Genomic DNA, 25,233 nt, shown 5'->3' on the forward strand with positions numbered 1-25,233 from the left:
TGACAGCATTTTGCAGAAATCTACAGATATGCTGACATCATGTATAACCATGTTCAAGCTTACTGTCAAGGACAGACTTACTCTTCTTCCCAATGCTAACAGTTTTTTCAGCCTCAAATATAAAGTTCTCTGAGGTATGAGAGTCAAAATCACACCGAGCTGGGTGTGACCAAGCAAGGAACAGCTCAGCTCACTGTACTTTGAACTACAACCCTGTTCAAACCAATAGTGTGAACACCAATGTAAATCAAGAGACTTCACATGCTCATGCCCATTTCCACACCTGCAGTCCCCTAGACACCCAGAGATGTATCTCCCTCGTGTTCCTTCCTTCCCCTACCTCCCTTCTTCCTCTAGTACCTGCCATCCCAACTCCTAACATCACAAAGGAATTTCTTTTTATTTCTATTTCTAAGAGGCCTTATAAGAGCACAAATGCTCACATAGCACATCTACTGAACAGTTCAGGCCTTGACTGTCCCAGAAAATCCTGCCCATAGAGAATAAACCACCAGTCACTTGTGAAACGAAGATGCAGGTTCAATCTTTCCTGCTTGCACTCTGGCTGTACTTTATACTAAATGCTTACTGGATAAGCTACGCAAAACTAAACACTGCTTGGAAGACCACATACAAACTGGAAAAAACAAAGACAGCAGAGATGCTGAAATCAGTTTCTTTCACACCAATTAAAAAGCTCTATGCCAATGTGCAGTAACAACAGGTTGCCAATTACATTTAAACAGTGAGCAGGAACTGAGGATATATATTTTACAAGACTAGAGGTAAAAAACACCCATCAAAGACCAGTGAATATGGCTCTGTGTGTTGCTGGCACAATTTGAGTAGTATATTAGATAAGTAATATGTGCACTTATGGCAGTCACAGTGTTCCTGCTGACCTGAAAATCTGTGAATCAATCAAATACCTGGACAGTGCTTTTTTTTGGTTCTTGCATCATGGATGCAACTGCAGCGTAGCTTCTGGATATTTGGCTTGGCCAAGCAGAGACAGGAAGCACCATGTAGAGATGCACATACAGACCTGCCTGCCTGTGCACATGCTGACCCCACACAATGCAGATTCCCCAGTATGGGCAAAACAAGACCGATCTGGAGCTAGCAGCAGCAAGAGCTATATCCTAAAGACAGATTTCCAAACTTCAGGGCTATATCATACTAGCTGAACAACAAACTTTTCAAGATGAAATAGACTATCCCTGCAGGGTGCTGCATGGTAGTATAAGCATACTCAAAGATTCAGCAGGCTTTGAAATATGCTCTGTGCATATTCAGGGTAGACACAACCCCTCTCCATGGAAAAGCAAGAGAGAGATGTAGGGCTGGATGGGCATATAGAAAGAAACCTGGCTGGAGGGTGAGTGTGCATTTGTTCAATGTACATTTGTACATATGTTATTAATTTCACTGCTACCCTTTAAAATTGAGTACATTTGGAATACTAGCTATGAATCACTGCAAGCCATGTGGAATAAATTCTGAGCAAATGAATTAAAAATGCTGTTAATTTTTCCATGGGTTCGAGCTAGATTTTACTTGCTATATAGATTCCCAAGGAGACTCGTTTGAGAGAACTAATGAAACATTAATGCCTGCAAAAGATTTTTAAGAGTGGTACTTTAGGAACTATTTGGCTTTGATGAAAGGTTTGACTGTCTGATAACCCCAGAGCCTGCAGTTATAGTACAATATTTATAAATGAAAGAGACATTTACAGCCTTATAAAAGCTTCTGTTTATTGTTATCAAATTGCAGTGTTGCACTGAAACATTAATATGTAGCTTAACCTGTTTCTTGTAGCTTTGTTATGAGAACAGATTAAGCAGCTGAGCAGGCATAATAGGCAGAAAGCTAACAAATGCCAAATGACAGGCATAAGGCATGACAATGACAGAGGACAGTCTAAACACTGCTACCAAACCTGTAGCCTGCCTTTGGCTTTTGAGACATCCTAGTTGCACACAGGGAGGTTGCAACTTCAGCGCAATGTTTCCCTTGAACAAGAAATTGCTTTACACTGACTGAATCCTCTGAGGCTCTAAGACACAGCATGGACCACAAATCTCACTAAAACAGGTCTGATCAGAGTTCTGGGGATTAACCGGGCCAATACATTCCCTGGACATCCTCTTGCTTAGCAGATGTTCATCCATTTCTCCCTTGGCCACAGCAGTGACTTGTTCTGGCACCCTGCTCTTCTTCTATTTCACCTTCCAGTATGTACAGCTACAGGGACTGAATAAACCTACAAGAAACATAATCTCATCTGACTGGGTAGTCTCATATCTGGATCCCGAAATGGGTAGGGTCTGGTGTGGGAGCTGGGTGACAAACTGTCCTGAATGTCTTTGAAAATTTCCAATGCTCAGGCAAGTTTTGTCTAGGAACTCAGTGCCTTGGAAATGCAGCAACCAACACAGCAGGACAATAGGAGGAGGATGGGGCTTGAAAATTCTTGTTTCCCCTGTTCCACCTGGTTAAGTAACACATTCGACATAGAACAGCAGCCTCTAATGCTCTATACAGCTGCTGGTGAATCAGAAATAGTGTGATATTTTATTTTCCTCTCTGATGGATGTATACCCATCGCAGTCTCTGAACAAATGTATTTCAATTTAAAACTTTATGAGTTCATAAAGGAATGCAGAACTGACATTGATGCCTTTATTGTCAAATCAGCTCAGCATATAACCTCTCTCAAGGAAAGTCTTGAGCAAACAGACCTTGCAATGTGATGTGAAGGTTAATGGGCATAGTCCTTGTCCGGCTAAAACTGGCAGAAAAACACTATAGTGGTTGCGTCTTCCTTTGAGATACCTAAAGTGTCTTGTAGAAGGGGTACTTCTTAGCCCTGCTTGTGGCCCAAGCTCCTGCTGTGACCTACGTCTACCCTAAAACACTGTGACTATGTTGGTGGCAGGTTGTGCTGGACAGTTTGGTTACATATATTTAGCATGGTGTCTCCTTGGAAATACCAGTACTATCCAGATGGAAACAAATGGAAATACAGATTACTAGAAGAATGCACATCTTAACATCTTAGAATGAAACTCTATAGATCCCTACAATTTCAAACGTTGAAACCTGAACACAGTCTTTCTCAATCCCATAACTATTTTGGAAAGCCTCATTTTGTCTGTTTGTTTGTTTTTTCCTACCCATTGAGAATAAAAATCTGGCCTTCCATATTTCAATCACCTTTTTTTGTTACATCCTGTTAGGCAAAACATCAGTGAGGCACTATAAAGGTCCTCAGAGTCTTTACAGCATATACATCTCAAGGCCTTTAATACAGTTAGTGTGCATGCTGTGGAAGCACTCTGGATTCCAAGCAGCACCGACTTCTACACATCAGAGGTGCAACACTCTGCAGAAGTGCTCCTAGTGGGTATATATGTAAAGAGCTGAGCAAGACACCATTACCTCCACTGCCACGCACTACTGGGTCCCACCATGGATGTGAATGATCAGAATGAGTTCTCAGATTTGCAGCGCAACCGGAAATAGGGCCTGAAGAAACTCCCAGTGATTGTCTATCCATCTTCCCATCCATCTTACAATCCTCCTTAACTATGAAATGTTTGTCTCATGGTTGTCTTCATATTTAAGGCCTAGTAACTTTTCTTCCCTTCCTTAGGAATCTACAGACTTAATATGAGCCATTTTTAAAAAAAAGAAAATATTTTTTAGACAGTGGTAATTCAGACACATAAATCTTAACTGCTTTTTCAATTCCTGCACTGCATCTTTTTAGACTAGCTCCCTGCTGAAATCAGCATGATAGCTGCAAATTTAAAATAGGTTCTTAATTTGAAGACCTTTGAGTTTTGATACTCTATACTTGCATTTTCAAACTTTATGACATTTATACCAAGGCACGAGGGTTATTTGAATTTATTTTTCATTATCGGTAAAAGAGTCTTCAATATATCATGTCATGATTAATCTGAATGCAAGTCCCTGAAACAAAAGAAGGAGAACTCTTCTAACTCCTAAGTTTTAGTACAAAGCATTTTTTGTAATAGAAATATCCTACCTTTTCCATGACTTACTTGAAAATTTTAAGGAAGATGAAGCTCTTGATGTCCTTGTCCATTTAACAACTTCTCTGATCATCTCAAACCACCAAAGGCAAGGTTAGAGTTAGTTTGCTTCCTAGTGGTCAAAACGTTATAAAGCAAAGGGTTTCTGAATGTCACACTGTCACCCCATTTCAATGCTGATATGACACTTTGCTCAAAACAGCTTGCAGTGAAGATCAAACACATAAAACTTTACTTCCAACTGTAAGTACGGTTTCCATGGAGTGTAGACCATAATAGAAATGCATGCATGGACTGCCCTGAGATGCTTTTGTTCTGACTGTTGATTTGATATTAATTCACTCGTGTGTACCAGACCACTGTCATGGGCACAGAAACATTTGCCATTTGTACTGACTCTAATTGCATTCTGCAGTTTTCCCTCCCTTGACAGCTCTGGGGATGCCTTCCCTGCTGGAAAACACTTGTCTCTCCAGCACAGATACTCTGTCTTTGCAGAACATAGAAAACATCCCTGCTCTGGCACTCCTGGCTGAGGAAACCACAGCCTTTGGTGCTTGCTTCCTCCTTGGAATGGGCCCTACAGGCAGCACTAAGATCACTGGCTCAACCTGGGTGACAGCAGCAGGGACACAAAAATGTCATACCTGGCAGGTAGCTCCATTGCTGTGATCATTTTAACAGCAATTGCTACCGCCAGACTAGTACTGCATAAGCTGTCCCCAGAGAACCATACACACAGCACAGGAGAAAGCTCTGCTAGCAGCAGGGTGAGCTGAGGCCATGCATGGGCTTGGAGACAAAGAATACAGATGAATTAGGCTCCACCTCATAAATTCTTCCAGCAGAAGTAGGCAAACAATTATTGCAATTTACACGTGCCAGCCCCAAATATAATTAACATGCAATCACAGACAGACAACCACCTTAAGGGAGAATGTGATCTGCTTACCTCACCCATAGTAAGAAGGACTTTATTTTTAGGGATCACTGCTAATGGCAGATAGTTTCTTGGGGGCCATCAGGATTTAGGCAGATGTGGGAGCAGATGGCAGGACAATAATGTTTTTTTGGATGATTGACTAATACCTTTTACCAAATGCCAATGATAATAAAGACATTTTGCCCATCTTAGATCAAGCAACAAAGAATTTTCATCCCAAGAGGTGAGAGGAGTTGAATTTTACTTTTCTTAGTGTGTTCGTAAGCACCAAGAAGTACCCATGAACTGTACTCAATAATACTTTTGCCTTCTTTCCCTCCATTTAAGAAATTGTAGTTCTTTATATAGGAATACAAATATTTAATCAGTTTTGTCATGTCTCGACTCTGTTGAAAGCAGAATGACATATATACCAAAGCAAGGGAGCAAAATCTGTCCAGCAGAAGGGAAAATTTATGGCTGCAATTTTGCAGAGGGGTCCCTATGATGCAGTAAACTGCAAAAATGAAGCATGGAGAGTTTATTAAAGCCATAAGAATCCTGAGATGAGATTACAGCCTTTATACTCTGCCATGCTTCAGACTTGATAACACATGTGTCCCACCCACACCCTCCCCCTGCCAGCTCTCCTGGAAAGGTGAAGAGAGTCAAAAATCCACAGTAGATTGATTTTGATTTCACATATAGCATTCTCATTAATTTTCAAGGCATCAGCTCACGCAGATCAAAGTGGCAGAAGACGCTGACATCAGCTTTCATATCTGAGAGGCTATCACTCCCTGATGATAAAGTTGTAAGATTATCAAGGAGTGTATCTGCAAGTCTATAGCTACTGTAAAAAGCATTGTGACATATAAACGCACAATGTGACACCATTACTGTATCATCTTTACTGGAACACTTAGCAAAACATTTTCAGTGTCACCACATGACAGTCATGCCGCTGATTTTATTTCTCATGTTTTTAACCTTGGAAATTATCATTAGCGGTTAGCACTTTTTGTTTTCTTTGTCCTGGCTGTTCCCAGCTCTGACATGACCCTCTGCAATGGAAAATGTGCCATGAAAGATCTGGACCAGCATGGCCAAGGATTTCTTCACCTCTTTCAGACATGGAATGTCATTTTGACAGCAAATGATCCCTTAATACTGCCATTAGAAATGCTTATTTTATCATTCCAATTTTTTGGGATTAGGTTTTTTCTGTCTTCTCTTTTCTCTTTTCTTCTCTTTTTTCTTTTCCCATTTGGTTTGCTCCTATGCAGAACCTCAGGAGTAAGAAACATGGCATTCCATGGACTTTACACATGCTATGCCCTCTTGTTTGTTTATTTTGTTAGCAGGGGAGACAAGTTAAGGAAAACACTATATCTTCCATCAGAGTTTTCCTCTTTGATGCAGAGGAATGATACAGTCCTATTAGTTCATAGGGCATTAAATAAGTGGTAAAACAATTTCCCAATAACATGGATCATAACATCCCTGGTACCTGTTTTTTGACAGCAGAAAGAACAGTTGCAAGTTCTCTGTTATGCAGGATAACAGTTACATTCACAGCCATTCTTCTTCCCTCTTCTATGTCCTACTATCCAATAACGCAGCCTTAGGGATAAGTTCCCAACAGGAATACAGGGGGAGGGCTATCCAAAGAAGCTCAGGTATTTAGGTAGATGTTATACAGGAGAACAGATTATCCTGTCTTGATAATTGTGGTACTGTCAAAACGTACCTCACATAAAGTCAAAATGTGTTTATGGATTACAAAGATTGTAAAAATAAGGGTAGAAAGCACACTTGTAGCACACTCATGTAGGTTTGCTTCTCAGCACTGGCGTGGGGAGTGAGGGGGAAGGGAAGGCTATGTTCTTGTTTACCACAAACTGAAACCAATCCAGAAATCTTCAGTCAGAAATACTGCATGTAGACTAAACTTCAAAATGCAATACCAATATCAAACAGTTCTGAAGCTGTTAATATATAGCCCTCATCCTCATAAAGTCATGTGTGAGCAGTACCAAACCTTAGTCATATCAGTCCTTACAGCCTACCAACTCTGACTTACTGCACATCTGCCTAATACAGTTGCCTCTGCACAGCTATATTATGTAAAGCACTGCATGTCCATCTGTTGCCGTGTTTTTCTGATTAAAAACACTTACTATCACTGGTCAGGATGTAGATCACCTGCCTCATAATGGGAAACTGAAGACATTTGATAAGGTATATCCAAGACAAAAAGTGTGATTCAAAAAAGCAAGAGCTTTGCCGTAGAAGAAACTGATATTAAAAGTCATGTCCTCAGGGACAGGGCAAATATCACCTGCAAATGAAGGCCGCATGACACTCCAAACAATACAGTGCAGGATAAATTACAGACCAGAATCTATAAAATCACAATCACTGTCACAATAGTTCATCCTGATATTAAAATGACCTTTTACTTTGTGGGTAAGTGTTATCAAGGTCACTGTAGAGAAGCTACTTGTGTTACTGACAATAGTGTGTGAAGACTTCAAGCTGACTGTAGGCTGCAGAACAGACTCAAAGAGTGCACAAATCCAGGAAGTGCACACATCCAGGTGCCCTGCATGTTAGCCTAGACTGAGCTCCATAACTGCTGGCTATGCTGCCTAAATTTGCTTTGACCTAGCCCAATCACCGTATCTGTCCCAGGTATCATAAGGAATCATTTAGATCAGTGACAAAAATGAGCCCTTTTTCAAGAGAAGAAACTAACCTCAGCAATAAGAGACAAAAAAAAAGCCCAAATGGCTGATTAATAAGAATAGCAGTGTGGTTTCTGATTAGAAATAACATGCCCCCCAGAGAGAAAAATAACAATAAAAAAACCCCCAAAAATAAGCAACAAAAAACCAAACAGCAATGATGGCTATGCTAGCATAACCTGAATAGAAATTGCACAAAATGCCGTTTTTGGAAAGTCACTGACAATTTGTTTTATATAGTGTAAGGTCATGGTTACTAATACAATGAATTATGCTTTGGTTTTTTTTTTCAAAGTAAAGAAAGAGCCTGTGATACAAGACCAATATGATGACTACTTGAACACATTCTAGACAGAACTCAGGCTGAAGACATAATGAAGAAATACCACCCAGCAGAAGTAATAATATGTCCTGTCAGTACTTGTAACAGTCCAAAAGCAATTTATCAACTAGAATTGAAAAGAAAATACTTTTGTTCAGTGGGCTCTTCTGACATTTTGAAACGCAATTGTGTTGTAAAATAGCACAAGAGTTGAGACTTCTTGTGAAACTTAAAAATTGTGGAATACCAAAAGCCTGTTTTGATAATGCTGAATCTATTTTTTCTTTTTAAACAAGAGAATATTTTAAATCAATATTGGAGCAGTATAAAAGAAAATAAAGAGCATTTTAGCATAAAGTGAATGTTATAGTACAAAAGTCTCAAAGGAATTAAATGAAATGGCATGAAAATTAAATGTTTTAACTCATTGAGACAAGCAACTCAGCATTAGTTAACTGACATGGGCAAGCTATTTGCTTCCACCCTTTCCCATTGAAGATGGCATCAAAATGTAAATGTGCCCATGAAATTTCTGCTTTGATGAAACCACAGTATTCCAGTGGAAAAACCTAATTTTGCCACATTTTTCTTTGCTCTTATTTCTACATGTAGAATATGGAGTCTGCTGGGAAAAAAAGGCTTCACTACCTTGTTCATGGGTAAGCAAACTGGCTATGACAGTGAAAGCCCACTTTTTTTGCAACTCCTGTCTGAGCAGTGAGAACTAGTAGATGGTGAGGTCTTTTGAAAACAATGCACTTTTTAGCTCAAAGCACAAACATTTGCAAAGAAATCTTCAGATCATGCTTGGGAAATTTCTCTGTTTAGTTGAATTTTGAGATCTACAGCATGTTTGATGGGACCAGGTGCAACATCTGGTTGTGCACCGTGTGTTGATCGGGGTTTAGTAGTAGCAATCCTAGTAAATATCACTAGAAGTCCATATCAGATTGTGACCTTCCCCAATTCAAAATATATATTATTAAGCATAACACAGCCAACCATAATGCTCTTTTACAATCTTCTACTCCTTTTCCAACTTGTCAACTCAGGTGAGGCTTTCTGCAGCTACCCGGTGACACTCCGCTGACAAATCCAAGTATCTCACTGATGTTCTTTGGTGTGCTTTTTGTCTGCAGAGCTTCTAGCCACTTTGGCACACAAACCCAGTGTGTCCTCCCATTTGGCAAAAGGATCTCTTTGTCAGCTAGGGCAAGTGAGGTTCTGCTAAACTAAATAAGAAGAAAAGCTGCCACTGAACACACCACTTGGAATTTTAAATCTAGATCATCCCAAGTCTCTTCTACCCACTGAAAGGTTATTATTTAACCTGCAAAATGGTGTGCAATTAAAAGGTCAAGCTTTTAAAGGAGTGCACATTTTAATGCTATCAGTAGTGAATCTTTTGAGTTAATGCCCACATTAGGTCACCAAGTCAAGTATTCTGACCTATTAATATTTATACCCAAGCACCTACACTGTGCACTACTTGAGTGTACTCTACATGCAGGAAATGGCAAATAACATGACTTTTGATTTACAGTAGAAATAAAACAACATGCAGAGAGGACTTCCTGCCATACTGTTGCCCAAGATGACTCAATCTCATGATGCTGGGAACTTGACTCAGCAATCCCGGCAGCTGCCCCTTCTGAGACACAAGCTCTTAGTCTACATGCAGCCCTGACCTGAATAGCAGAAAGGAGCTTTCACATCTCCAGGCATGTTTTGTGGAGAAGACATAGGTGAGAAAGCTTATGGCACTACCATGGACTGATTCCAGGAGAGCAAGGGACATCAAACACAGCAGACAAACATAATTACCAATACTAATCACTATTTTCAGGGGTTTTATTTTACGCTGAATTTTCACCCACAAGTGGTGTCTCTTTAAAGACACTAATAATATAATAGTAATTACAGAATATTGTAAAGAGTTAGCTGTTCTATTAAGAACAGAAAAGGTTCCTTCTGACCATCATGAAGGTGACCCTAAACCAAAGACTTCAAATTCCATGTTGCAACTTTGTGCTTTATGGGTTACTCATTCCTGTCCTCCTCTCATGTTAGGCTTAATTTTATAAGATCTTTAATGTTTAAAATTGGATTAATGACTAAGGAACCCTCCTAGGTTTTATCCTGCATGAAATTTTTCAATTTTTGGTGAGCTTAATTTTTCTTGACAGGATTTGTTGTACATATATGTTGAGATTATTCAGTTGCATTGTGTTAGGTGCTCTGTCTTAGTACCGTTCCTTATAATCACCTCTAAAATCATAAATCTCTTATAAACCTGACTTTTATTTTCATCTTGTTGCCTGTTTGAAAGCCATTCACACTCAATTTGCAAATTGAGAAAGAAAACACTCTCAAATGTATATTTAATCATTTTCTGATCAAACCATGTATTTCGAAAAAGGTTTCATATTTTTATCTTTTTGCTTTGTAGAAGTTTTGTGAACACCTATGTTCTGCTACAGTACTAGAACTGCAGCCGATTTATATGGATTTCCAAACCACACTTCTTGCAATATGGCCCTAAAATAGTTTTGTCAGGATCCAGTGCGAACACACTACATTACAGTTGAAAATCGTGAACAAGATTGTGTAGTGGCCTCAGTCACACACAAAGGATTACTCAATCCCCTCAAAAAGTGTGTGGAGGTATAATGCAGAGTCACTCTGTCCCAACTGATCCCTCCTCTAGCCCTTTAAGAAGGGCAGCTGAATTAAGATTCAGCAGCCACTTGGCTCTGCAGCCTTTGCCTGCAGCAGCTCTCTTATCCCTTTGGGCTGATGCCACAGGATAGGGAAATCAAAATGACAGCTTGATTCCCATCTGCTGCAGAGACCCACCTTCCCTCCAAGCTGTCATACCTTGTGCTGCATCTTGAACTGGTGCTCCATGAAGGACGGTAAGACATGTATCATTTCTCTGACCAGCCCACACATAAAATAATACAAATGATGTCATATACCCATACATACCAAAAGTCAGATCAAATTAGAAATTAAAATTTTTCAAGTCCCCCATTTTTCTTGGCCCAGAACTGCATAGAAGTCTGTTTTGAGGATTGTTGGAATGTGATCTGAAACCAAACAGTCTACCTGAGATGCAGGTGACTTGACTCCTTAAGAAGCACACACATGGACATTTAAATGAGCTTTCCCATACCCCAGACTGTATTTGAAATTAAGTGTTACATTATGAACTAAAAATATAGAATAAAAACATTGGCTGCCTTTGATAATTTGGTCTTTTTTCTATATGAACGCATTCATTCATGGCATCTGATGTCCCCACAGATCCTAGAAGAAACTGCCAGGAAATTCCACTTTCAGAGCTTATATATTGGGACTGACAACAATGAACTCATCTTTCATCAGAGAAGGGCTATCATGCAGCCTCTGATGAGGACTGCCTTTGGATATACACATATGTGGTGGAAAGAGAATAGGATTACCCACACACTGACCTGATACCAGCTATTGTAGCAAACAGACCACCAAGGGACAATGCAGAGCTGCTCCACCTACCCTTTTTATTTATGCTTGCATTTACAGCCTCAGTGGTATCACAGCTTCGATGTGGGATAAAGCAGAATGTGGAATTCTTGCAGAGAGCAAGCCAGGAGATGATGTTGCATCTCCAAAGCCAGCTACTAGCACATGTAAGAGCTTCTTGTACAAAGTCTCAGAATTTCTTTACCCAGGCAAGCCTGCTGTATATTATGTACAAATTTACAAGCATAAGCTTTAGGCCTACTGTGTTTCATGCAGCAAATGCACATGTGTTCACTCATTCACTTCACTAATATACAACCCTTGAGCATACTGTCGCTATTTTCCTTTTTCCAAGTAATTCCCACCTACGCTATTGCCCCTCCAATAAGAAGATGTCATCCAGAAATTATACAACTTTGCGGTAACTTCTGCTTCTTTTAAGCTAAGGAAAATCCTAAGCAGAAACTAAGCCCAATGAAAACTTCAAATACTAATGCCACACAAGACTGCAAACAAAACAGTCACAAAGTAAACTGGCTAGAGAATTCACATGTGCTTGCAGTACCTTCTCAGGCAAACTCTCCCCAGCTGTCTTATGCCATGAATTAGGAATGACCTGATGTGCCAGAGAGCAACAGGCTCACTCTGTTCCAAGGAATATTTAATGATGCATTCAAAGTGGAACAGCTGTAATCAAAAGGATGAGGGGAAAAGGAAACTCAGTTTAAAAGTTGATAGATCAAGTGATCTGCTGGGGTGCAATGAACACAGGCTGACTCATAGTTGGGGCATGGACAGTGTTTCCTAGATCCTCTGAATGCCTGAATCCTAGCCACAAAGACTGCAGTAGTCCTAGAGCTATAGGTCAGTGTACACACATACAAATGCAGACATGCACATTTAATCTTTTATTTTTTCTCTGGGAAATTTTTCACAGAACAGTGAATCACAGGCTTCTGTGATTAGCACTGAAGGATTCCACCTCTGCAAACAGCTGCTCTTTGAAGCAATATAAAGTAGGGGGTATGCTCACACAACATACTGACCCCTTGCCCCAGATCCCACATTGATATGGTAAGGTAAACAGCAATCACTACTGAATAATGGAAACAGCAAAATGCGTCTTGGGCTCAGTGAAACGAGTTATCTTACTGTCCCTGATCACACACCAATAGAGAAAATAGCTGATTACTGGGTTTTTCTGCATGTAACCAGCAACACTACAGTGGAATTACTTGACTGAAAGGTGAGCTGAATGCATGCTGGTGAGAACTGCCTACCATTATTTATTATTTAGCAGAGAATATAATTAACATCACAACCTAATTAAGCGATGACATGGGCTTCTTTGCCATTTGAAGCATTTAAATGAGGGTCCAGCGTCTTTTAGGAGAGGCAGTATCTCTGCCAAAACTACAGGTTCCATGTAAGATTTATGAGCTCTGATCTATGAAGGTCAGAAAGGAATCATCTATTTGGGTTTGAAATCTTGAATCCAAGAATAAATAATAGACCCACATCATCATGCATATTCTCTATTCACCTCCATTATTTTCCTCATTCATTTTAACCTAGTGACCATTCCTCCTTCACTAGCACACTGAAAGGGTCAGAGAGAAAGGAGAGTAGGTCTTGCTGCTCCTGCAAAGCAGTCTCAGACATACCAACACTTTCTCCATCCATCAGAAACCACTTGCAAATCTCCAAACGGTAGCTAATATCACATCAAAAGAGGCAGAAAGGCAGTCCTAGCTATGTAAGGTTTATAGTTTGTCAGGAAAATAAAATCTGGGAGAATGGGACCATTTCTACCCAGAAAAAGAAGAAGAAAGGGCTCCCCCCTCCACTTGCTCAGGAGTCCTCAACAGAGCCAAAATCTGAACTAATGTTGTATTTTCAGGATGCTATATATGTGTGGTTAACAAACCTGCAGCATTTCCTACCTGGGAATGAAGAAGCTGCTGTGAGAGGTATAAGATAAAGGTATGCCTTAGTCACTGATCCCTCCTTTTCGGATGAAGCTGTCACTGCAAATGTTGAGCAGGAATCAAGAACACATGTCTTCAAGCAGTCATTGTAAAAAAAAAAAAAGGGGAAAAAATGAAGAAAAAAATGTTTTGCCTATTAAGGCTTAGCTAAGATGATTTTACATTTTTGAAAAGATTTTACATTGGAACAATAAAAATGAAGAAATTCAGATATCATTTATGTGTCCTAAACAGGAAAGGAAAGAAAGCAAAAAGAACAAAAAGACGATGACTTTATTCCTGGAAGTAATGCTGATCCATCTGATACAAATCAAAGAAAAAGAAGTTGACACATACTTCAAAGAGTAATTGATGAACAGATTAATCCATTAATTCTATCATGCTGTTTTCTATTTTCCTGCATTAAATTTTCTTTCTTACTAGCTCTCATTTTGCAAAATTATTTTTTATTCAGTTGAAGAATTATTTCATTTGTTACTAAGCCATGAGATACCACATGACAGACAGGCTGTAGGACACACTGAAATATTTCTGCAGTCAGTGCATTCTTTGAACCGCCAAAGTCCACAGGAAGTCAGTATGAGTAAACTCTGCAGAAACCTGATATACATGACTATCAACATTTCAAATTTACACAAAGATGCCTCACTGACAACATGTGATTTGCAAAGGTGTTTGGGGCACACAAGTTGATCTCCATAGGGATTCCTGGAAAATGAGGCTTTTAAAGAGGCCTGTCCTTGCGGAACTGTGCTTAACAGTATGTCTTCAGTTATGTGGCAAGCTTCTCTCATCTCCTGGCTGCTCCTAGGAGATGAACACTTTCAAGAATCAGGCCACATAAATCCCCAAATATTGAAATTTTAAAATATGTTGTAGACACTATATAGAAGGAAAAAAGTAATATTTAAGGGTAGAAGCCAGAATAAATCATGCTATTTCAAACAACTAACTCCTTAAGTTCAATTTCCATCTAGTCAAGGACTAAAGTCACCTCTTCGGGCTGCTGCATAACTTTGTAGCTACCAAGAACTGATTTGGGCTACAAAACCAGGGTTTAAATAGACAGCACATGAGCTCTAACGTTCATTAGAGACATCACAGTTGTTACTTCTCTATCAGTAGTACTGTGGCTGCAAATGGAAATCTATACCTTGAATTTCACTAATATCACACTACTGACCATCTTTCCCTGCCCATGGTAATTGATAATACCATTTTGCTGCTTTATTACTCTGCAAGTTCAGATGACAAACTGCAAATAGCGACTGTGCATCTGTATCACCCAGAATCACTCCCTCCCAAAAGTTTTCCAATTTTTGATGCTCTTAGCTGGCCATTGTGACATCCATTGATGTGTTACACACTCAGGACTGAAACTTGTCCTTCACGAACTGGCTGGAAATTTTGCTGCTTTCAGTAGAAATTGCAGCTGGTAAAACTGAAGGACGTGTGAAACCAAAGCCAAGCCTTTACCCAGGCTGTATACAGACATAAAAACACATATGTAACTTAAATCAGTAAAAAAAAGTATTCAAGGACAGCCTTCAACTTTTGTTAGATGAAAAATGTTAACGAAAACTTTTGGAGATGAAACATCTTCACTCAGAAGTGACATATACAAAATCTTATACTGGAAATTGAATATAAAATTAGTCAGTGTCCTCAGCTGCTGAGAATGTGCAGGAATAACAACACACATTTCAGAAAGATGCATTTTGAGTAGTGGTGGTGTTAGGTTTTGGTTTTGTTTGGGGTTTTTTGTTAGTTTTGTTTTTTTAAACAAAACATGAATCAGTGTTTCTGGAGTGCAGTGTTATTTGAACAGACAAACACCTCAAACGAAAGTAGGAGTGGGTTTAAAATACAGATGTTTGACACATTGAGCACTTATAAGTGAGGGCCATACCTTTGGAGGTAATCCCCCCTCCAAGGCTTATTACATTTCAAAGCAAACCAAATTTGCTTAAGCTATAGTTAGCATCTGCAATTAATGCACTTTTTCCTAAACAAAGACAAACTGCCATATAAAACAAACTAATGGTTCAGAAATGGCTTTCACATTAAATCACCCAAGTACCAAATAGGTATCAATCCCTTTATCTTGACTGTGATACTTTCAGAAAAAGGATAGATAAGTAAACAGCCACAAAATATGGAGGTGTCTAGCTTGAGTAGAATAAACTCCAATGTTGATGAAAAGTAAAATATGAAAGAGGTTATTAAACACATGCTTACACAAATTTATTTACACTTAAAGAGCAAGGGAACCATTTGCTGTAACTAAATGTAAGATAATTAAAAGTGGGAATTACCAATTAGAATCTATATATTAGCAATAAGTAGTCTTAAAAATACTGCAATGCTGAATGTGCCAATACTACAGTCCATTAAATTTTTCAAGCACTTTCCTTTTTAAGAGCTCTGCACAAATTTTTTAGTATACAGATAGTTCACTGCTTTCTTACGAGGACAAAGCACACTGAATTTCCCCTTGACTTAAATGTCCAGTAACAGACAGCACATACTAAATAGCCTCCCTTTCAAATGCTACTCACTTTCAGTGTATTGACCTAAACATGCTTGCACAAGTCAAAATTTTATGATTGTTTACACGGGTTGATCATAACTTGTATCACAACTACAATAATACAGCAATATAGTATTTAGAAACTACAGTGAACCTGCAGAAGCAATTAGGCCTGATGGTTGCTGGCTGGTGCCCTCTCTCGGGTTCCCTCTCACCTGTCCACATTCTTCAACATTGTCTAATCCCTCAAGATGGGTATCCTTTTTCCATGGATCTCTTTATAGTCCTTAATATCAGGGGACACTTCCAGTGTAAAAATAAATTTCTCCATTTGAAATCAAACTACCTGAAGACCTATTCAGTTGTGCTAAGCACCACCCGGCCCCTGTCACAGACAGGGCCAGCTTTGAGTTCTAAGTATTGCACCAACAGACTACAGAGGACATTGATGACTTTGTCAAAAGGATCCAGACCTGGGGAGCATCAGGAACAGGAGTGAGAGTGGATAAGTGACACACAGGTATCTTCCCAGTTATGAGTGAAATTATCGGATCTGCAAGTGTTTCCTGGGTAGGTAGGTACAGCAGGCTCTACTCAGACACTGCTCAGGAAGGTGTGGAGAAAACTGCACACCCTATATGCAGTCCACACAACTTCTCTGCTGCAAGCCTGATGCACTGAATGCTGCCTTCTAAACAATTACTCTGTGTTTCTGTGCATCCTCCGCACACATCCTTCCCCTGCAGCCCAACCAGAAGCACAAAGAACAGTGGTAGGTGCTGCCTATGCAGCTACCTACCACACTGAGGCTCATGGGGCTGAGGGTAGCACAGCAACTGGACAGGGCAAGCAGAAGTTATACCCAGAAAGCAGCCAAGTCTGCAGCCCATTTCAAGCGTGGCACCAGGCTCCCAGAGCCCTGCTCAGCAACAGACTGCAAGACTACCTCCCCCCAGTTCATAAGCAAATATTCTAAGTGGAGTCACCTTGTTAAATAAATGGAGTTTCCTGTTCTTATGGGAAGAAGAGAGATAAAAGAGCACGAGGTGCTGGCTCCTTTTTGCATTAATGTAACCGCGTGTATCTTCCATTAGCACAAAAGAGCTTTACACACATATACACAATGAGAAGATACTCTGTCCCCATACTTCTATTTAAAGGAAAGCAAAAGTACAGAATGAATGGCAAGTCTAAATACAGTGGTTAATAGAGTATCATGTATTACTGAGGAGCAAGGTAACATGCCTGCAGCCAAAGAAATACATTTTTATTAACAGTAGGTAAAAGCAAGTGGATGCAGAGTTTCTTACAAATTCCTATTTACACATTTCATAAACCCTTGATTCTCTATGGTCCTGTCCATGAAAGCACTTCAAATTCATTTCTGCTAGTAACCCAATTCACTGTTATGACATCAGGCTTTAGTCCCTGCAAAACAGCGAGGTTGAGACTATTGCAGGGTCCTTCTCCTGCAGACAAAGGAAATCTCATCCATGAAGATTGTCAGGATGACAGTCCCCATCATAACACAGGTACATATGAAGATGGTGACATACGTCAAGGAAAAGACACTGCAGTAAGGCTGTTAGGAATAGCAGAAAATTGTAAAGCAGAGACAAGGTTCTTTGCCAAGAAATGGCAATTTAGCATCTTTCTGAAATATAATGCCACCACCATAGCAGCACATCAAGGCCTCAGCAGAGGTACGTGCTACAGGGTAGGAGGTCTCTTGACCCCAAAGATCTTGTAATCTAAAGGACAAGAAGCCAGTTGTTTGTGGTTATTTTACATACAGCCCAAGCTGCAGAGTGCCCTGGGTGCAGGCTGGAACATGGTGTGGTCTGCAAAATAATAAATACCTGCTCCTGATACCCACAGACTTCTTGAGTAGTCTGGCCATGAGCCTGTAAGGGAGGCAATCTTCACAAAAAATAAGACTAGTTGTATTTATATAATTTAGTATCTCTAATCAATAGGAAGCATTGTTTTAGTTTTAAAGTCACATATTTTGGTGTCTCTGATCACGTATATACCTTTCAGTATGGGTTGGAGGACCATACTACCTTTTCTGTAAATCACTTTATAAAACTTTGTCCTGTAATGTTTTTGTTAGCAAAAAAGCCTTCTCTAAGGCTTACAAACTCTAAGTTTTCAAATTTCTTCAGGCTCCTTTCTGTGGCCTCATATTTCTTCTCCTTACCTCTGAACTACATTTATTTGCTCACAAACCAACCCATGACAACATTTGTCAATGAATTTAATGCTCTAGTTAGCAAGGAAGAAGCTTGTTAGCTAACATTTATTATAAATACTCTTCACTCAGTGGGCAATGGACTATACAGACATTTGACTAAGAGATAAATTGCAGCAAATAATTTTAGGTATTTTTTTTTATCCACTAGAAGCAGTCAATCTGAAATGAGTGCAACAGAATAATTTTCATGGCAACAGCTGTAGCAAAAAGGCTTCTATAAAAGATATGTCTGTACATAAAAAATAGTTAATAGAAAGTGTTTCCCGTAGACAGAAAGGGATACATAGTATTGTATAAAGCTCTGCCATTTCAGGCAAATGGCTGCTGAGCAGCAGCCATATGAATGCAGACCTAGGACCATCTAAAACATTTCAAATAGTGAAGGAAGGGAAACTAAGCTAGGCAGCTTACAGGGTTACACAGAGTGCCTATGGAATTCAGACTAAAATCAAGATATTAGGCTACTAAAACACTTTTGAAAATCATATTAGGCATAAATCTGCTTCTCAAGGGACCCATGTGACCTGTGGTGTCTAGCCCTCGAGTAGGTCTGTAGTTTTCCTAAATCCATTAAGGACTCCTGACTGTCTTAGAATATTTCTCATTGCCATTTTCATAACACATTTCCTAGAGGAAGCTCTGACTCAAAACAACTTCTGCTGGAAGCACCAAAAGCAAAGCATTACTATGATGCATGGAGCATTAGTCACACTGCAAAAAGAAACAAAATAATGGAATTACACTGTAATGATTTTCAAAACTATTAACTTTGTTAATGAGTCATTAAAAATTTACTCCCTGCACTGACTCAGTGAGAGAACACAGTCATTCATTAAAATCTCATCCAAAAGGTTTTAACCCAGCTGCCTCTCGAAATGTGTGGACAATGCATATGTTTGGTTTCAAATTACAAAAGTTTGGAATGTGGAGAAAAATCTTCTTGAAAAGTATAATGTAAAAGTTTCCTCAAAGTATTTACTACAGTTTTATTTCAGATGTGTAGCAGCAGTTAAAAAACAACAAGAGGTTAAAGTACAGCTATAGGACTATGTTATATATTAAATACTCATCTATTTATCAATATTAAATACTCTGCTCTGCTACAAATCATATGTTTAATGCAAAATAATGAAACATGAGTCCAAGGGAGGCATGTATTAAAGGACAGTGATATTTAATTTTCCAGGAAAACTCGTCCAGATTTTAAAGGAGTAGGCAAAGGACAGTAAGTTTGCAGTCCTGCCAGCTTCCATGATTTCATTACAAATCCAGTGACATTTCATGCTGAAGTTGTGGCTCCTGAAGCCCTCTAACATGAAGGAAATTCTCAGCTTTTCTATTATTCATAAGTGACTTGCCCTTCAGCTGGCAGTAGAAAGCTTGAAAATGTAACCCCTAAAGAAATACCCAAGAGAAATACATGCACACATACCTTGCAGTCTCAGGATTTTAAGGCAATCTCATAATTTGTGGAATCTTTGCTCACAAATTCTCTACTTTGGCAAGTAGTGAACCCTTCTGAAGTAATCCATGAACATGAATATGCAATTACAGTATGAACACCAGGTGCTATTATATTTTAAATTAGAACATTTTCCTTTGAAATGCAGTGAACTAACACACAATGATACTGTAAAAAAAATTGCTGGGGAATAAAAAGCAGGTGCTTCTCAAGAGCACACCAGAGGGAAGACAGCCAAGCTTCAGGTTTACTGTCCTCTATCATGCTACCAGTTCTGTTTCACTAGGTTTGGGATCCTAGGTCAAAAGTCCTTCTAAAGACAGAAACGGGAGCATCTGCTGAAGTTGCCTAGTTAGACAAGTCAAAAGAGTTAATTTGGAAGGACAAAGAAATTGAGAGACTTTGAAAGTCAAGGAATGGTAAAGACAAAGAAAATCTGTAAGTCATTCTTGTGCTGAAGCAATAAAATAAGAAAGAGGATGATGTGCAAAACTGCAGGAATGCCCATTCCAGCATCAGTCTGGGCTCACAGTCACAAAAACGTCACTACCCGCCATCCACCCTGGTAGGCTTTTAAACTGAATCTCTCAGGATCCTCTATAGGCAAGAGTGCACTTTTCAGTGAAATCTCTGGAAGCAGGATTGCAAAAAAATACAACTTTAGCTTTGGTAAAAAAAGAGAGTATCATTTACTAAAAGGCAGGACATTTTTACATATCAGTTTCAATAAAGGAGTTGTAGGTGTGTAGAGAAGCTGATAAATGTACAAGAAATGCCCACGATATTCAATATGAATTTTCTTGTGGGGCCCAGAAATTCTTCAACCCTAACAAGAATGATTCTATGTATTTTCCAGTAAATAAAACCCCCAAAAAAAAACCAACCCAAAAAACCAATCCAAACCAAACAAAACAAAAAAACCCCAAAAAACCCCCAAGAACAGCTCTACTAGAAGAATACAAACGTTGAGAAAAAATATAAAGGAAAATATTACATGCAAAAGGCTACACAAATCTCATGGAATAGTAGGTAGCATTAAGTGAAAAGAGTACTCTGGTTACCTGAAGGTCAAGCTACACAGCTGAGCTGCTTTAATCATCCGGACGAATGGATAAACTATAATTAATTACCCACCTCAGCAGCGCAAGCCAAAGATGAAGAAAATAATAAACCTTGCTAAAGACCTTCCCAGTTAGGTCACCAATGATGTTGATTAAGCAAGTTTGTGTGTGTGTGTATCCCTGTCTCCTGGCTGTTACTTATAAAGGCCTAAGTACATTTACAGCAGGAGGCTTAAAGCATAAGCACTCCTGCTGCCATCATCTTCTTGGGCCAACAAGGGGAAGACTTCAAAATGGTTCGATATATGTGCTCATGTCACGGGTCAGAGCATATGACTGCTCTGCCCTTGGTCTTCAGAATACATTTACTTTTGTTAAATAGCAGCAAGGCAAAAGAAAAACAGCTTAATGAATTTCATTACATTTTTCCTGCCATGAGAAACAGCAGCTGTGCTAGCTCCCTCTCCCAGTACTTCTTTTGGCCTTTGCCTTGGCTGCTGTAAGAGTTTGTAAACCAAAGGCCACAAAAGCAAATGTAAACCTTTCTAAAATTGTCATTAAAATCAAAGTCAGGGTCATTTAGTGAGTATCTGTATTGGTATAAGTTAGTATGAGACTGTTGAATACTGTGTTGAGATGCAGATAAAACTCTAAGGTCCACTGACTTCCGTAAACCCCAGATTTCACCTCTAAATGCGTTCTTGCCTCTGACACCGGGGCCCTGGGCAAGTCATTTCACTGCACAGTTTTTGACTTCTCTATGCTAATAACCATGGGAAAGGACCATCTTTTAATTATGCTTGTACAACAGCTAGCCCAATAAGCCCTTGAGCTCTACTCTTTTCCTATCAGCAGTGACTAAGCATATTTAGTCTAATTTAGGATTCTTTAAAGACAGCCACCCCCACACTCTTATTTTATTTTCTATGCCCTTTTTTCGAAGTAGCTGCTTGTGAGCAGAAGGACAAGGTTTCAAAGTCTCTCCACAATAACCTCCATCCTCATCACCAAAATCAAGAGGACTTTTTCGCAGGAGGTGCACACACTTTCCAGTGTACTGGCATTCTCCCAGCTGCTAAGCTGTTTTGTGGAGATCTTCCATGATAAGCAGACACAAAGGTGTAAGCACATTCAAGGAGACATTTTTCCAAAACAACAAATAATGATTGGAAACATGGCAGCAACCATGGTAATAAATCATTGTTAAATGCCATCATCTTTAGTTACCACATTTTCCAACACATTTTATTTTCATTTGTTGTGTTTTCAACTCCTTTGTGTTGTTCCCATTGCCAGTACATGAACTGCTTTTGTCAATGACAGGTGGGCTGATCCTGGAAAATGCTCAGTGCAACCACTGAGGTGCTGTATGCGTCTAGTTTCCATTAACACTGCATAGGAACTGAGCAAGCTGAACATGATGTAGGATGAGGCCCCAAAAACATTTTGAAAATAGATGTTTCTCCTCTGGCATCCAGCAGGGACAACATGCAATGAGCTAGCACACTGACAATTATTTTTCCATTACTCTGAGAGCAGTTTCATCCTTCTTTATTTTCCTCTAATTGCCTTGACAGGATTTCCTAATCTGATCAGAGTGAAGCAGATTTAAAAAATATAAGCTTTCCCTTCTCACATACTGTTAATTGTTGACAAGCCTTAAGCAGTTTTGTTATGCAAAAGTGGCCTCTCGCTCTGGACCATTTAAAAATGTGAGAAACACAATGTTCTGTGTTCTGGTTCCTGTGCACATGAAGGATAATCACAAGATTAAAGTATCCTACCAGAAACCAAGGTACTAGTGTCTGCCTCAAGGCTGTGCTTGCAACTCCATGGGTAATCAGAAAGTGTGTCTTAACTTCTCGCTTATCTCCACTGAGCAAAAATAAAAAATATTTTCTTTCTCTTGGTATTTTTGTCTTATCTACTTATATTAGCACATCTTCTGGAATGGGAGTGCCTTGCACTGTATGCACAAACAGTAACAGCATTTCACAACATAGCAGATCCTGGCTCAGCCAGTAGCTTTTATCTGTTATAGTGATATAAAGAGTAAGAAATATTACACATATCTAAATGGCATTTGAAAACTGATCCTGCTTTAACTCTGCTGAAAACACCTGCTGCTTCTGCATTAGAATTAGTTAGCTCATCATCAGATATATTCCTCTTGAATTTTTCATCCCAAACTACAATGCATAGTAATTTCTTATTGCTTTCTGCTATGAAGGCTGCTACATTAACCCTAGCATAAACAAAACAAATGAGCTTCAGTCCATGCCCCAAAAAGCATACTCCAGATGGTCTTCCATTTTAAACATGAGAAATGGATGTCCACCAATATCAAAATGACAACTATAGAGTCACATAGGAAGCAGAAGCAAAGAGTGGTTGCTTTGGTCTAAGGTGAGCAGCATAACATTGTTTCTTTGCACTGAAATCCTCCCTTTCCATCCCTGCACACGAGATTGAAGTTTGGCTTTAGCACAGTTTTAACCTTCACAAATGGTACTCTTTCACATTTTCATAAACTTTATCTCAAGATACGATTTTTAAACAAGCAAAATACTTTCTTTTTGAAAATGCCACCTTTATTTCAGTATTTTTAATCAAAGGGCAAGGCAGAAAAAAAATATTAGCAGATTCAGGAAGCATTCAGTGGGTACTTACATATAACAAAACCCAGCATTTTTTCATCATATAAACTATTCAACAAAAGCACTGTGCACATATCTGCTGTGAACACTTTAATTTGCTGCTTCTTTATTTGGTTTTGGAAGGAGTTATTGAGTTTCTTTATTGATTCTTAGCAAGTGAAGCAGTAGTTTTCGTTGGGATCTTGACTGAGCTAATTGATAAGCTCTTGGTAATAAACAATAGCAGTAGCAAAAAGGTAAATGAAGTGCAATCCATGCAAGTCAGAGTAAAAAAACGCCTTCAGAAACTTGCAAAATGGTATCATTACAGCTACAAGCCAAGTGTTGCTGCAGAAACACTTGAGAGCTGTTGGAATAATGAGTGCTACTGGAAATGTAATGACTGCATACCGAGTAATTAACATGTTACATGAATTACTGATACATCTAAGGATGCATGTTTATTTTAGCTTGCTGGGCAAAATTAAATAAAGTATTCTATAATTTACACGGTATGGAGTTGTTATTTCCTACAGCTTGGTTATAGCTTAAAATTGAAGATGCGATTGCAGACATATACTCTGCCTGAACAGTTAAATTAGTAGGGTTCAACTTAAAAACCATATAAAAGACCACAGCCTGATCTCTCATTACAAAATATTAAGAACTATTGATCCATTGTTTAAACAACTTGTGAATGGCATAATACAGTGGAAATCACTGTATTTCATAGGTCTAATGCCTTCAAAGTCATGCCTGATGCAATCTTAGTCAATTCAGTCAACAACCAAGTCAAAAAAAAAGCTATAGTTTAAGGGGAAAATAGTCACTTTACCCAGATAATACAAATCTGAAACAGCTGTTCAAACAACTTAAAGAGAGCACTTGCTTGCTTCCCTCCTCAATACACATATACTTTGAAATATTATTAACAGACATTACGAAATCTCTACAGGTGACAGCTCAAAACCTTAATCCATAAGGTCAAGGAGAAGCTAATGTAGTTAGTGTGGAGCATGATGGGCAGATACAAAGTTCATCCCTCCCACATAGTTTGATAATAGGGTTTATTTGTGCAAAAGATATAGGCAAAGGCTTGGGAAAACACCTGAACAAACAAAACAACAAAATAAAACCCTCCAAACAAAAACCAAAACAAACAAAAACCCCACATTAGAGAAGCATTTTTCATTGGAAACAGTTTCTTTTTTTATGGAGAATTGAACACTGACAACTGTGAAGTGCCACAGACACAATTGGAAATGTTGCTGTGGGTCCTCATGGGTATTTTCCTCGTGAGGTGCCAAAGCCTCTCTCCCTCCAAGTCAGAAGCTCCTGAGTCCACTACATTTTCCATGAGGTGCTGAAAGGTTCCCCCTCAGAGCCCTGCTTGAGATATGGTCCAGAGGGCAAGCTCTGTCCCTGTGAGGGAAAGAGAGGTTCACTTCCACCCTCCACAGGAGTTACACTACATTGTCAGAAAAAAAACATGCCCTACCTCTCACCAAAACTCTGTCCCTTTGCAACAAGGCTTGGCTTGGACCCAAACTGATATTTTTCCACCTTGCCATATTTTCAGCTTTGCTGCTGCTTCTGTTTACCTGAGCTCAATTAAAAGATTGAAACAGTTGATTCTCCTGGAACTTTGAACACAGTTTAGATTCACCTTAAATGAGGCTGGAAAAGGAGGTGGCTGATGAATACAAAGACAATGTGCTTGACAGAAAGTCCTGTTGCCCATCT

Source organism: Strigops habroptila, chromosome 7 (assembly GCF_004027225.2).
Source record: "Strigops habroptila isolate Jane chromosome 7, bStrHab1.2.pri, whole genome shotgun sequence".
NCBI lineage: Eukaryota > Metazoa > Chordata > Aves > Psittaciformes > Psittacidae > Strigops > Strigops habroptila.